This window comes from Mesocricetus auratus, unplaced genomic scaffold, assembly GCF_017639785.1.
Source record: "Mesocricetus auratus isolate SY011 unplaced genomic scaffold, BCM_Maur_2.0 Super-Scaffold_4256, whole genome shotgun sequence".
NCBI classification, from domain to species: domain Eukaryota; kingdom Metazoa; phylum Chordata; class Mammalia; order Rodentia; family Cricetidae; genus Mesocricetus; species Mesocricetus auratus.
Window position 1 is genome coordinate 39,058,742 of NW_024429182.1, and position 5,436 is coordinate 39,064,177.

At 39.2% G+C, this 5,436-nt stretch overlaps 1 long non-coding RNA gene across 1 annotated transcript; it reads right to left on the reverse strand.

The window, feature by feature from the left end:
- Positions 1–466: 466 nt before the first annotated feature.
- Positions 467–5,337, reverse strand: LOC121134315. Its single transcript, XR_005871391.1, has 3 exons — positions 5,138–5,337; positions 986–1,086; positions 467–580 (listed from the first exon to the last, which is right to left on the reverse strand). It is a non-coding gene; the product is annotated as an uncharacterized LOC121134315 (long non-coding RNA).
- Between the last annotated feature and the right edge of the window lie 99 nt (positions 5,338–5,436).

Sequence of the window (5,436 nt, forward strand, 5' to 3'; positions counted from 1 at the left end):
CAAGAAAATGGAGTCAGATTAGCTGCCCGTCAACAGGTGGATCAGTAGTAAAACTGCAGTAAACACTCACAATTTCAATGTGGCAAATGTACAGAATTTTACTCAACTGTAAAGAAAAGTGGAATTATGAAATTTTTAGGAAAAACAGATGTAAAGTATTAAGGTGACAAATTATATGTTAGTAGCAAGGCAGACAAAAGTTATGTTTTCTCTCATGCACAAATCCTAGCTTACAATTTATACGTTTTAAAATGTCCATGTATTTATAAATACCAGTTGAGTTTAAGTATAGGATGTGGAACTGGAAAGGAAGCCGTAATAGAGGAGAAGAGGTGTTGAGAAATGGGTAGGGTAAAAGGGCACATGGGCCATTGAAGGAGAGTTAAAGGGACATGGCTAGACAAATATATTAGTTACTTTTTTTTAAAGGCAGGGTTTCTCTGTGTAGATTTGGCTGTAGCAAGGCAACTTATAAAAGGGAGGGTTTATTTGGGCTTATGGTTCCAGGGAGATGAGTCCATCACCATCACAGTGGGAAAATGCGGCAGCCGGCAGGAATGGCGAGAGCACACATATTGAGCTGCAAGCAGGATGCAGAGAAAGTTAGCAGCAATGGTGCATGGCTTTTGAAACCTCAAAGCATGTCCCCAGGGAGGTCACATCTGCTAATCCTACCTAAACAATGCCACCAACTGGGGACTAAGTAGTCAAATGCCCTATACTATTGTGGACATCTTGTTCAATCATCACAACAAGGAAAGCAGAAGTCTCCCTTTGACAGAGGTTTCTTTTTCCAAGAAGGCATTCTGAAGAACAAGAACAGGAAGGTATGGAGATGGGTGTCTGAGCAGGACCAATAAGGGAAAGGGGAGGGCCCAGCGACTCTATAAAACATCCAAGCCAAGATTTGTTTAACTGACTTCCACATGGGCCATTCCCATCCCAAGGGATAAAGAAGCTGCTTTTTTTTTTTCTGGCTCTTGACCTTCTGTCTTTCCTGGATGCTCAGTTCTTTATCCATCTCAAGGAATAAGCTTGGTGATCCACTAGATGACTTCCAGCATCCACACTGCAACATGAAAGTGTCTATGAGGGGTGAAAAGGTACAAGAGAAGGTGGGGTAGGAGAGAAGAAAAGGAGAGGAAAATTAACAAAATTTTCTTTGAAAAGTGCCATAATAAAATCTAATATTGTGTACATTAATTTAGAAAATTTTAAATAAAAGTAAGTGGTTAAAAGTGGTTCCTCTAAATACTAAATATCATTTAATGCTGTATTCACTAATTGGTGATGAAAATATGACACATCTACACAATGGAGTTCTCTTCCATCCTGAAGGAATGTGAAATTATAAAATTTGCAGGAAAATGGAAGAAACTGGTAATATTACACTGAGTGAGGTATCCTAAGGCCAGAAAAACAAATATATTTTCTTTCTCATATGTAGATTCTATATTCAAAGTTTTAAATGTCTGCGTCTATTCTAGGAACCAACAAAGCAGTCATGAGGTGGGCAGGGAAGAGGATGGAAGGGCGGGGTTGCCATAGAAATAGAGAGGAAGTATACTATGGATGGAAAGGTTTAGCTGAGGACAAAGGGAGGTGAGGAGAGGGGACAGAGTCATCTAAAACTAAGAATGTAAGAAATAGTCATATAGGAACATACTACTTTATAAATCAACTAGAATATTGCCCCCCATATGTTATAGGTTATTCAGTGACTGCACCAGGTATGAAATATTTCCCTATAAGTCAATTGCCTGGGTTTCAGGCTATCAAAATGGTACAAGTTATTGCCATTGTTCCTGGTTGTACACCAGAAATAGATGGTAAGACATTCCTGCTGAAGACAACACATTCAATAGAGGACGCAGAGAAATCATACTGGAATTGAGTTGGAAGTTCCTACCTATTGATTCATGTTCACAGTGCCAGATGGTACTACCCAAGCTTTTGGGGGAGAAAAGTCATCAACAATCTAACTAAAATGTAAACCCTGTATGATACAACACCTGCTGACCAAGAAATGCTCATAGATTCATTAGTGGTATGACTGGTGTAACCAACTACTTTTTGGTCGGATCTCAGGCCTGTTCCCTGGGAGAGAATACATGCTTAGTACTGCAAACCTGATCAAAGGCCTATGGATGTGAAAGTCATGGGATATATGGGGGACTCTTGATGTTTCACTAAATGGAAATATAGGCAAATTGTCTTCTGACTGGTGCTGTACTCATCCTTCATTCATGAAATTTCTTTTTGTAGTTGTTGATCAAAATAAGAACACAGTAACTATCAAAGTCTTGAGAATAAAGAATATTGAGTGTGTAGCCTTAAATAAGACATCTACCTTTTGAGACCAGGGAAACATTGTGAAGGAGTGGTGGGAAAGAATGAGAGGTAGAGGAGGGAGGATCCTCTGGGTACAAAATCGCTGCTGCAGTCACGAACACACAACAACTGTGGCCACCTGACAAGCACACACACACACACACACACACACACACACACACGCACGCACGCAGAGGACAATAGAGTATAATGGGCTATGAATATCATGAGCATAAAACTGTCAAAAATTAATAAAAACTAATAAAAAATTTAAACAATCAGACGAGGCTTATCTAAATGACTGATTTTATTTAATATCCTCTTATGGCATTTAGATCCAGGATGTCCAGTATGGTGGCTTCTCAACTATGACTCACCCAAATTAAGGGGTACTGTAAATATAAAATGAGAGTGTAATGTGTACTATATGAATATGTGTGTGCATGTATATGCATGAGTATGCCCCTGTGTGTACAAGTATGGGGGCCAGATGAGGACATTAAGTGCTCTGTAACTCTCTGCCTTATTCCCTTGAGACAGTCTCTCAGCAAACCTGGAACTAGGCTGGCAAGTGTCATTGATCCTCCTGTATTGACACTACACAGCTCTGGGATTACAGCTATGCTCGACATGCCCAGTTATTATGTAGGTGCTGGGGATTTGAACTCTGGTCCTAATGCTTGTAAAGCAAGTGTTCTTCCCTACTGAACCATACCATTGTTCCCACATTAGTAAAATTATGTCCTTAATAATTTTAAAATATTGACTGAATGATTTAACAGCAATACTAGATATCCCAAGTCTAGTAAAAAAAAAAACCATTACTAAAATTTGTTTGTGTTTTCCTAAATTTTTGAGTAAACTAGAAAATTAAAGTTAAATATGTGGCTTATATTTTCTCCTGTTTGTACCTCATAGCACTAGAATATTAAGTCAGTGGAATACACTTGGGAAAATACTTCCTGACATGACATGGTAGTTGTACCCATGAACTTCAGCTGTGGTCACCTCCTTAACACTTGTGTAAGATTGAATTTATCAGTATTTCATCATGGAAGAGAGAGGTACTCATAAAGCCAATTCCTAAGGAGCATTGGCAGTTTGGTCGCTGGGGACAGAGAATGTTGCTTTCTTCAGCGGCGTGTCTACTGATAAACTGCCCACATTCTAGTAAAATAACCTCCCTCCCATGCTCATGCAGGCAACTATATTTAAATTCACACACACACACAACACAGAAGAGAAGACTTGTCTAGAAGGAGGAGGGCTTCAGAAGGGGAGGGAAGGGAATGAGAGAGTGGAATGGATATGTTGAAAATGACCAAATTTATTACATGCATGTATGAGACTGACAAGAAATTAGGAAAAATAAAAAGAACAATACATAAAATAAGGGTCTTGTGGAATAAGTGTCAATGGAATTCAGATATTGAGCAGATACAAGCAAGTAAATAAGAATAAATAAAATACTTTAAGGGAAACATGACACTATCAAGAGATAATCATGGATTTGCACATGACAAAATCAGTCCAGAATGTCTGACTACCATAAAAGGCGCCCTGTTTATGGTGGGTGATTCCTTTAACCAAACACCTTCCCAGATTACCTGCAATTGCTTTAGGCGAGAAGATAGAGATGGGTGAGGAGAAGAATCATGGAATGATTACAAAGCATGCTAGAAACTTTATTTAGACTGGCCTTGCCAAAGGCAGGAGTTAGCACAGTTCAATCATTATGTTAATCAATGGGCTGTAATCACTTTGAGAAACTTAATGGCATTTGGTAAGTAGTCACTCTTCTGGAAAAGTTCCTTTACCTCTTAATGATGAATCATTTACTTCCAGAAAACACTATATAGCTTATGGGAAGTTCAGCTCAAACCCAGAATTAAATTCTATTGCCCAAGTATGGCCAGATTTCATGGCGGTGGGAAGGTGGCTCAGACTCTAAAGGTGTGTGGGGTGAAGTGAAAGTCTGTAGGAGAGGTTAATGAACCATGCACTAGAAATTAAATAAACACTTGGTGAAGAAATGAGTGAATGGATGCATCCACTATTAATTTGCGATTTAAATACTGACAAATATCTGGACCAGTGAAGCTGCTTCCTTCCACAGTTGATCCCTGTGATTTAACATTGAATTAATTTTTTTCTGTCTTTTGAAAAATTTATTTATAATTGACACATAGTAATTATATATTTATGGTGTAGAGTGATGTTTTGATACATGTACATATAATAAATGATCAAATTAGAATAACGAATGTATTCCTCACCTCAGATGTTGATAATTTCTTGGAGGTGATGAAAATCAACATCATCTTTTTTAGCTATAATTGAGATATACAATTCTATTAGCTATGATCACCCTACAGAACATATGTAGTGGAATATCAGAACTTATTTTTTCCCGTCAGTAAATTTGTACCATTTCTTACTCTCCTCTGTCTACACTACTCTTTCTCTAGCCTCTGTGAGTTAGGCAGCTCTCTATCATTAAGACAATAGCTGAAAAGGAAATATCTTAATAAAGGAAAGGATATATTTTGTCACGGGCTCAGGACCAAAGAATAAAAGCAAAATGGTTTGTTTGGGCTCAGGGTTTCAGAAGTTTGAGTCCAGGCTCTCTTGGCTCTAAAGCTTTGAGTTGTGGCTGCTCAGTATATTGTGCTGAGTATATTGTGCTGAGAACATTTACTTCATGGTGGCCCCCCCAGGATCAACAAGCAACAGGAAGGAGACAGGATGCCAGTATCCCATTCAATAGCACAACTACAATGACTCAACTTTCTTAGACCAGCTTTACCTGCTAAGAGTGCCACCAACACCACAAAGGGCTGGGGACCAAGCCTTCAGCGCGTGGTCCTTTGAAGAACATCGAAGGTCTGACCAAAAGCTGTAGGCATTTCCACAGATCCGATGGGATGGACAGGGATGGATCATGGCACTCGGGGGCCAAAGAATACTGAGTGTTACGGCTTGGATGGAAGGGTATTCTGACTCTCAGGAGTCACAGAATACTGAGTGTGTCACAATTCGGATGGAAAGGCAATCAGGAGCCAAGGAATACCCTAGGTCACAGAAGGGCATAGAAGCTTACAGCCT